This window comes from Nelumbo lutea, chromosome 4 (genome assembly GCF_056320005.1).
Source record: "Nelumbo lutea isolate HS-2025 chromosome 4, American lotus-T2T, whole genome shotgun sequence".
NCBI classification, from domain to species: Eukaryota; Viridiplantae; Streptophyta; class Magnoliopsida; order Proteales; family Nelumbonaceae; genus Nelumbo; species Nelumbo lutea.
Genome location: NC_142687.1, coordinates 71,752,824 through 71,763,364, shown reverse-complemented (window position 1 = coordinate 71,763,364; position 10,541 = coordinate 71,752,824). Strand labels below are relative to the sequence as shown.

Below are 10,541 nucleotides of genomic sequence, written 5' to 3'. Positions count from 1 at the left end.
CAGGGACAACTTAGTTTAAGTGTTGGGCCCATTAAGAGCCCATGGTGATGGGCTCAGCGGTTTATTATCCATTACAGTGAATTCGGCAAGGCCTTGTAACAGAGGCTAGGCTGAACCCATGTGGGTGATGTGTAGACCAATGTTTGGGTCCCATGCCATACAAGGAAGCCCAACTAGGCAGCAGTTTGGAGGCCGAATGAGCACATGGACTTAATGGGCCTAAAGCCCAATTCAAACTAGTTTAATACGATTAATTAAAGAGGGATAGTTTTGGGATTTAGATCAGAAGATAGGATAGGGAGTTATCCCTATCCACTCAGAGAGTCCAGATCCAAATAGAGATTTAGATCAGGAAGCTCCTAATGAGATTAGGAGGGCTGATCTTGATCTACAGATAAGATAAGGGATTATCATTATCTCTTAAAGAGAGTCCATATCCAAATAAGGGATTAGGAAACTCCTAATAAGATTAGAAGCTCTCTTTAAGGCTATAAAAGGAGGAAGATAGACTTGCGCCCTCCTCCATTCACTCAATTAGATCTCAGATCACAGAAAGGGAGAAGATAGCAACAGTAAGACTGTGCCATCTTCTGCTCTTGCGCCCTCCTCCTGCAACCGCCATTACTAGTTCATTCTCCACTGAAGGAGTGATCAAGAAAGGTTTTTGATATCAATTTTTGGTGAAAAACTGATCTGAAGTCATGCTCACATACCCTCCATTGAATTCTTGCTGAAGGATTCGGTTCTTGTGAAGAACCAACTGTTGATTCTACTCCACCCTACACTGTGTTATCTTCAGTGGGAGCAGTCTTTGGTGTTTTCCTTGGGTGTGAGCACCTTCGTTGGTAGTTACTGCTACTTCGTATTAGGTATATCCCTCTACTACCTTTTGGTTTCAGATCTGGTTCAAGATTGATCCTTGAAAATGCAGATTTTCTAAAATAGGGAATGTAATTCCCACATGGGAGAGAGAAATTTTTGAAAATTTGCCCTGCCTATCAACAGGGTTCAGCTATCCATATGATGGATCTCTCATTTCTTCAGTTGTATTAGAGCCAGGTTCAAATCTTGAACCAAAATAGATCAAATCTGAACCTGCACAAATGGGTAGAAGGTGTTCTACCCGATTTGCGCAAATAATTGTTTTATGGGAAATCGGTTCAAAGATTAAGGGCAAATGGTCTAAAATTTAATATTTTAAATCCAATATTTATTTAGAATTGTTCTTTATAATTATCTTGATTTTTGGGCTGTTCGTATGGTGGAGATCGAATTCTTTAATGGTGTAGGAAAACTGCAATTTGCAGTTCTTTCAATTTTGGTCTGTAATTAATTTTTTTTTAATTTCTAGACTGAATGTATAGGAATTCAATCTGATGTAATAATAATAGAAAGCTAGGGTTTTTCTATTTTATTTTATTTCAAGATCGGAGTTGGATGCGTAGGAGAAGGAGATTTCGTAGATGGAGAAATCGCTATCTTCGATTTGTAGTTTGTGAAACTGCAAACTGTTATCAAACATTTGTTTTGTAGGTTCCAGAAGTGCGAACAACCATAGTTTTGATTTTTGTTTGTCTTTAATCAGAAATTTATTTTTCAGATCAATTCTTGAATTATTTCTTGAATTAAAAATCAAACCCTAGACCCATTCAGACCATATTGGACCAAACTGGTTGGATCGAATCTATGGTTCGATGGGGGGCTAATCTCAGCCCTAATTTCCCACTCTTGGGTTAAGAGATTGATGTTTAATTGTAAGACTTAATTCGGCCCACACCTATAAGGCTCAGTTTTAAATAGTTAAAACTACTTAAGCCTACTAACTATAGAAAAGCTATATGAGCCGAACTGCGTAATGATATTCAGCCCATATACCTAGATAATATTAATCAGTAATATTATGGATTCAATTGGGCTTTAATGATGGGCTTTAAAGATATTAATTGATTGGATGAATTCTATCCTTGCATGTGATGTATGGATGGGTGATATGCAACGTTCATGGGCCATAAGCACTTGGCCCATGCAGATACGATAGTGGCTCTTGCACACACCATGGCTGAATACACATCATTGCCATGGTGTCTCTAAAGATCATTGTATGATCTCCCTTTGTAGTGGGCCCCACAACTTCAGAAGAGGAACCGTGCAAAACCCTAGCCCTTTAGGGCCCACCAAAATCTGGCTTTATGAAAGTCTGTGGGAGCCACTCTTGTTTGACCTAAATTAAACTAGGGCGTAATAATTTTGCTCCCTCCTGAAATATGAATGCATGTGATAGTTAGATTCATATGATGAACTCTCTAAAGGCCTTCCATCATTAACATGAAGATGGGTCCTTTAGTAATAAGGAAACACACCATAAAATTGGGCTATCCATTTGCTGTTGGATCTATTAGAATGTTTCATAAGATGATAGGGGCATTATAGACCGATGTGGGAGGGGCCTATCCTAAAATGGAAGACTCTCTCAAAGTACCTTAGCATTCATGAATATGATGGGTGAGCATTCATAGGACAGAAAGGTTTAACCTAAAATGACATTGAAACTTGTCTGGCAGAGGCCAAAGGGAAAGCTCATACGATGAGTGGATGTGAACCTTCACAGAAAGGTGGTGGGGTTATGCAGCTAAAACAGTTGGCTCCATGCACCCTAAGTGATTTTCCACATTTCCAGAGACATAAGTCGCTGTCTCCGTCACTGAGAGAAGAGGGAAATCTTAGAGATGAACAAATGGGAATGGAACATGGATTAAAAGCCATATCTATGAAGATAACATGAATCAAATTAGGTTGTGGACTAATGTTTTCTTTTTACCAGAAATGGAAAATGGATAATTTGCAAAGCTGTTGGATGACAACAAACTGAAAGGACCAAACTATGTTGACTGATATCGTAACCTTATGCTGCTCCTAACTTATGAAAAGTTGGACAAGGTGGCTAAAAACCCTGCCCCGGAGCGTTCGGTCTGATGTGTTGCTCATTGTGACACTAGCAAATGCACTAGCCGTTCAAGTAATAAAGTAGTGAGTGAAGTATCGTTCCCACGAGGATTTAGGAAACAATTACCAATACTAAATCAATCACTTCTTATCTGATCAACAAATAAATCAAAACTCTAATGAAAGCTAAGAAATCCTAAATTAAAATCTATCTATATCATTGGCCCAATTGCCTTCAATTCAGGTTAGAAGAGTAAGCAGTAAATGTCAATCTCAGAATTCAGCAATCTATCAATTTGGATCATTCGAATGAATCATGATTGAGCCTTGGTTTGGTGAAACCCCAAGGTCATGAACAGCCTCTCTCAAGCGCTTGTCCATCCTATGCATGAGTGATGGTTCTTCTATCTCTAGCAAGAATCTAATCCCCATGCATGCATTTCTTCAAACACTTCTAAGGCATCAATTCAAATCTGAATTGATCACCAACTGAATTGTGCAAATTATCTCTAACCTTGCACTCAATTCAGTTCTTGAATAGTAGATCTGAATTCCTAGAGTCTCTCTCAAGCACTCTAGGAATTCCAAGCTGTAGATTAATTCGCCCAATCTGAAAATTGCAGATCTGAATTCTCTTTCAAGCAATTCAGATCTTGCAATCTCAGATCTGAGAATTCAGATCTGAGTTTTGAAGGTTAGTTGGCCGAATTACTCTACAATCACACCCTTATTCAAGAAACTTCAAGTACAATACATGACCATTTGAATGAATCAAAAAGAATTAGATTGCTGAACTGAAATTTTACAAGCTGAAATACATCAAGGAAGAATGGAAACAAGGAGAAAGAAGAAAGAACATATAACTAAGAAACTGAATTCAAATCAAAAGAGAATGAAACTACAAATGATTTATTACAAAAGATCTTTGAATCACAAACCCTCAATTCGAACTCACCTTCTTCTTCTAGCTTGCTTGTCTTGAACTTCCTTCAGCCCTTCTTCTTCTTCTTCCTTGCGCCTAGCCTTCTTCTCTTCTCTTCTCTCAAGGTGGCCGAACCTCTAAGAGTGGGAGAGCCTTCCTCTCAAGAAATTGAACAACTTTCTCCCCTCCTAGAGGCCTCCTTATATAGTTTTTCAAAGGGGCTCTTGCCCCTTCTTGAAGCCTCTAGAATGGGGTGTATTACACCCCTCATGAACCTTCTAGAGTGCTCCCTCCTTCTCTTCAAGAAACTTCTAGGAGTTGCCGCCCCTAGCTCCCTTTGGGCTGCTATTTGGGCTACAACTTAGCTTGCTTTTGAGCTCAAGTGGGCTACACTCTAGGCTGTTATTTGGGCTAAAAATGGGCTGGGCCAAAATTTCCTTCTTGCTAGGCTTCTTCCCTTGGATTTTCCAAAGAGTTTCACTTGCTCTTCTTGGGCCGAATGAAATTCTCTTGCTCTCATGGCTGGGCCGGACTGAAATTGGTAAATTTTGGGTTTTCTTTTCTTGCTTTTGCCTTCTTTTTATTGATTTGGCTCCCCTTGAAATCTTTCTTGCAATTAAGCTAAAATAGGGCAAAATTTAATTAAACCATCATAAAATTTCATGCAAAAACCTCATAAAATATAGATAAATTGTAGGTTCATCAAATACCCCCACACTTAAGCTTTTGCTTGTCCTCAAGCAAAGACATCAGCCATAAACTTAACATTCCCCCCTTCTGTTCTCACCATTTACCTGGTGAACTTTTTAAGATAGAAAAAAAAAAAAGTAGTCGGGGAACTTTTGTAAGTGCTCAACTTTTATTCTTGTAAATTACCATTTAAGATATGTATCAGATCCAAGGAAAGGAGAATATGAATTTTCTCATAGTCTAGCCTTCACTCCTAATTCATATATAAATCAGTTCCTTAATTGTCAAGGTTAATGATCAAATTTCACTAAGTTTCACATCTGTAACTAAATCTTAATGAGAGTTCAACTTTAGAGTGCCCCTTTGAACCTCGGTTGTCACCACAATTACTTATTTCTAAGGGTGAGTGCATTTTATGCTCCATCTCACCTTTTTTTTTTCTTTTCGGTGTGAGTGCATTTTATGCTCCATCTCACACTGGTCACTTGCTTGAGGTAGGTAAATAGGACTCATATTCTAAGCTGCTAGTTTTACTATTCAGCTCAGAATAGCGGAGTCAATTTGGGCTTTTGTCCTTCTTTTGCAATTATTGAACCTCAAGAATCAACATTTCAGATGTGCACTAGTTTTCTTGACCATTAACAATGAAATCAAGGGCTTCCATGCACATGAAGGAAGTTAGGGCTATTCATGCTGAAAGGCATATTCAGCTCCCCTTTTCTCCTGCATATATCAAATTGGGTCATTCACAAGAATAAAAACTTAACAAGTACATCAGTCTCCCTCAACTCATTGAATTCCTTCTTAAAAAAAATCATCAAATAAATAGTAATGAACTTGAGGGGTTCCAGTCTTTTTTTTTTTTTTTTTTTTGTGATGTCATTGCCTGCATATGTGTGTTGGGGTGCATGAGGTGCATGGTTTCAACCCCCATACCCTAGCCTCGGGCTCACTCCCCCACAGTTGAGATGAACATTGTCCTCAATGTTCGTAGTGTTAGGGAGTCACACTTGCTAGAGCAAACGGAAGAAAAGAAAATGATGAACTGAGTCCTTAAAGAATTGGAATTTTGAGAAAAAGATCTTTATTTTACTAACTAATATTCTAAAAAGATAAATAACAAAAAGATTCCTTAACTTGTTCATGAGCAAGCATAAGAGATTATTGGTTATCTAGATAAACAGTGGATGGAGGGGGTACAGTACTGCCCATTAAATATGGTTTCAGGCGCTGACCATTTACTTTAAACGTGCCCTGAACCGGGTGGGTGAGTTCTATAGCCCCATGGGGAAAAACCTGTGAATTGGTAAAGGGTCCAGACCACCTGGATCTCAACTTGCCTAGAAACAAGCGGAGACGGGTATTATATAACAATAGCTGTTGGCCTACATAAAAGTCCCGTCTCAACAAGTTCTTATCATGCCAGTTTTTTGTTCTTTCTTTATAAACTTTGGCATTCTCATAGGTGGTAAGTCTGAATTCATCCAATTCATTCAATTGCAACCGCCTTTTATCCCCTGTGGCCTGAATGTCAAAATTTAAGAATTTAATAGCCCAATAGGCCTTGTGTTCCAATTCAACTGGTAAATGGCATGCTTTACCAAAGACCAATCTGTAGGGGGACATGCCAATGGGTGTCTTAAATGCAGTTCTATATGCCCATAATGCATCATCTAATTTGATGGACCAATCTTTTCTGGCGGATGCTACGGTCTTTTCCAGAATTCTTTTGAGTTCCCTGTTAGCCAACTCCACTTGGCCACTGGTTTGAGGGTGATAAGGGGTAGCTAATTTATGTGTAATTCCATATTTCTGCATTAACCTCTCAAATTGGCTATTGCAGAAGTGAGTTCCCCTATCACTAATTATAGCTCGCGGAGTGCCAAATCGGGAGAATAGCTTCTTTAGGAAGTGTACCACCCTTCTTGAGTCATTTGTGGGTAAAGCCATGGCTTCTACCCATTTGGATACATAGTCAACTGCAACGAGGATGTACTTATTCCCAAAAGAATTCGGGAAAGGTCCCATGAAATCTATACCCCAAACATCAAAGATTTCAGCATACCAAGGATATGAGTATTTCTGTATTCAGTACAACTGCTCATCCGGAAATTCTTCTCGAATGTTGCTGGTTACCTCCTCTTTTGAGCTTACCGTGTCCAACCGGGAGAGATGGTCAGCAGCCAGGTTTGCAGCACCCTTCAGGTCTCTAATCTCAATGTCAAACTCTTGCAATAAAAGGATCCACCTGATCAGTCTTGGTTTTGAGTTTTGCTTGGTAAGCAAGTGCCTTAATGCCGAGTGATCTGTGTGGACAACAACCTTGGATAATATCAGATATGAACGAAACTTATCAAGTGCAAATATTACTGCTAACAGCTCCTTTTCTGTGGTGGTGTAATTGAGTTGGGGTCCAGTCAAGGTTCTGCTAGCATAGTAAATTGGCTGAAAATGTTTGTTCATTCTTTGTCCTAAAACAACTCCTATAGCAAAATCACTCGCATCACACATCAATTCAAATGGGAGGGTCCAATCTGGTGCTACCATGATAGGTGCATGGATCAATTTGTCTTTCAAGATGTTGAAAGCATGAAGACATTCAGTTGAAAATTCAAAAGGCACTTCTTTTTGAAGCAAGGTAGATAATGGCTTGGAAATTTTTGAGAAATCTTTAATAAACCTTCTATAGAATCCGACATGTCCTAAGAAACTTCTCAAAGAACGAACAGATGTTGGGGTTGGCAATTTTTCAATTGCCTCCACCTTGGCCTTGTCGACTTCTATACCTCTTTGAGAGATCTTGTGTCCAAGCACTATGCCTTCTTGCACCATAAAATGACATTTCTCCCAATTTAACACAAGATGTGTTTCTTTACATCTAGTAAGCACCTGTTCCAGATTATTCAAACATGCATCAAACGAAGAGCCAAAAACTGAAAAATCATCCATGAAGATCTCAATAAATTTTTCAACCATATCAGAAAATATAGACATCATACATCGCTGAAAGGTTGCTGGGGCATTGCATAACCCAAAGGGCATCCTTCGGTATGCAAAGGTTCCATATGGGCAAGTAAAAGTGGTCTTTTCTTGATCTTCTGGTGCAATTGGTATCTGGTTATACCCTGAATATCCATCCAAGAAACAATAATACTCATGCCCGGCTAGCCTCTCCAACATTTGATCCATAAATGGGAGAGGGAAATGGTCCTTCCGGGTGGCTTCATTTAATTTTCTTTAGTCAATACACACACGCCATCCGGTAACGGTTCTAGTAGGGATGAGTTCATTTTTCTCATTTGGAACAACAGTCGTACCCCCTTTTTTGGGCACAACTTGCACAGGGCTTACCCAAGAACTATCAAAAATAGGATAAATGATCCCAGCATCTAACAACTTAATTATTTCAGCCTTTACCACTTCTTTCATGTTGGGGTTCAGGCGCCTTTGGGGCTGAACGGAAGGCTTGCTGTCCTCTTCCATCAAAATTCTGTGAGTGCAGATTGATGGATTAATGCCTTTGATATCTTCTACCTTCCAAGCTATAGCATTTTTGTGTTCCCGCAACACTCTTAATAATTTTTCCCTTTGTAAGGGATTCAGCGCTGCGGAAATTATCACGGGGAGATCTGATGGTTCCTCAAGGAAAGCATACTCTAAATGGGATGGTAATTGCTTCAGTTCAAGGGTGGGGGGTTCTTGGGGTGATGGCTTACCTGATGGTCCGGGCAATTTGCCTAAGTTCTCTAATTTAAGAAACCCCTTTCCCTTGAATTGAGGCTTATCGTTCAGGTATGCTATCATGAGGTTTATTTTTTCATTTTCTGCTTCTTCAAGTTCTCCCTGCTTGAGGCAGAGTTCAAGAGGATCAGTTATTCTACTTACCTGGAAGCATTCATCAATTGTCAATTCAATGGCATCAATCATAAAACAAGAATCATCACTAGAGGGTGCATGTTTCATAGCATCAGACATTTTAAAAATTATCTCCTCATCTTGTATCCTAAGGCTGAGTTGTCCTTGTTGGACATCAATCATTGCTTTCCCGGTAGACAGGAAAGGTCTCCCTAGGATAAGCGGGACATCCACATCTTCTTGCATGTCTAACACAATGAAATCAACTGGAAAAATGAATTTGTCAACTTTAACTAACACATCTTCTATGATCCCCCTAGGATGTCTAATGGATCTATCAGCCAATTGTAATGCCACTCTAGTGGGTTGGGGTTCATTCAACCCCAATTTCTTGAAGATAGAATATGGCATTAAATTGATGCTAGCTCCCAGGTCACATAAAGCTTTTTCAAATTTTAAACTGCCAATGGTACAAGGAATAGTGAAACTCCCTGGATCTTTGAGTTTCTGAGGCAGCTTGTTCAAAAGGATAGCAGAACATTCCTCATTTAATGCAACTGTAGCCACATCTCCCAGTTTCCTTTTGTTTGCCAATAATTCCTTCAAAAACCTTGCATAGTGTGGCATCTGGGCTAAAGCATCAGCAAAAGGAATATTAATATGTAAACTTTTAAATATTTCAAGAAACTTACCAAATTCCTTCTCCAATTTTTGTTGCTTCAGCCTGTTAGGGAATGGAACTTGCGGTTGTTGGTGCATCCCTTGTTGTGCTTCTGGTTGTTCCGTCTTCTGTTGTCTGGTTCCAAGGCTTGTTTCTGCCTTGGGTTCAGCCCAATTCTTCTTTTCTACCTCAGGCAACTCTTTTCCACTTCTTAAGGTAATAGCTTGCACCTGCTCTCGTGGATTCACTTCAGTGTTGCTTGGAAGAGTTCCCGGCAGTCTGGAAGAGATTAATTGTGCCAATTGCCCCACTTGGTTTTCCAGGTTTTTGATTGAGGCTTCCTGGTTCTGGAACCTAGTTTCTGCACCTGCTATAAATTTTGTCATCAGTTCCTCCAAATTGGATTTCGGTTCAGGCTGATGATAAGTCTGGTGGAACGGCTTGGAAATATGTTGATTTGGCCAGGACTGGTTTGAATGTCCCCTCCATCCTGGATGAAAAGTATGGTGACTCTGGTAACCCTGCTGTCTTGACGAATTGCTGACATAGTCAACTTGTTCAGTAGATGGTCTGAACTGATTGCCAACTTGGCAGTCTGTACTGATGTGGCCTCCCCCACACAATTCACAATTAAGAGGCTGCACATGCATGGCAGCTATCTGCATTTCATCTATTTTTTTACTGAGTGCTCCTATTTGTACAGCTAGTGCTGTATAAGTGTCAACATTATGCAAGCCTTGCTGCTTCCTAGTTTGAGTCCTTTCCGAATGCCATTGATAATTGTTGGCTTCCATTTCCTCAATAAGTGCATGGGCAACCTCAGGAGTTTTATTATTTATGGATCCTCTGGCTGCCGCATCTAATATGGTCTTATTTGAGTCAGTAAGACCATTATAGAAAGTCTACACTTGCAGCCAAATGGGGAGGCCATGGTGAGGAACTCTCCTTAACAGCTCCTTGTATCGTTCCCATGATTCATATAAAGATTCCCCCTCTTGCTGGAAAAAAGTAGTGATGTCATTCCTCATTTTAGCAGTTTTAGAAGGGGGAAAATATTTAGAGAGAAAACGGCTGGCCATTTCGTCCCATGTGGCTATAGATCCTGCCGGTAATGAGTTCAACCAAGCTTTGGCTTTATCCTTCAAAGAAAATGGGAATAACCTCAACCGGATGGCATCATCACTTACCCCATTGTGTTTGAAGGTGTCACAAATTTCCAAGAAGTTAGCAATATGGGCATTCGGATCCTCATGAGCCATACCACAAAACTGAACCGTATTTTGTATCATTTGGATTATGGCCGATTTAATTTCGAAGTTATTGGTAGCAATAGTTGGCCTGATAATGCTGGAGACAGTCCCGGTGAGGGTGGGCTTGGCATAATCCATCATAGTTCTTTGTTCAGCCATTTCATGTGCTTCTTGTCTGACTTGCTTAGCAGCTCTCAAACGGACACGGAGAGTCCGTTCA

At 39.9% G+C, this 10,541-nt stretch overlaps 1 non-coding gene across 1 annotated transcript; it reads left to right on the top strand.

The window, feature by feature from the left end:
• Window positions 1-9,995: 9,995 nt before the first annotated feature.
• Window positions 9,996-10,102, top strand: LOC148861046 (small nucleolar RNA R71). Its single transcript, XR_016095183.1, has one exon. It is a non-coding gene; the product is annotated as a small nucleolar RNA R71 (small nucleolar RNA).
• Window positions 10,103-10,541: the final 439 nt, after the last annotated feature.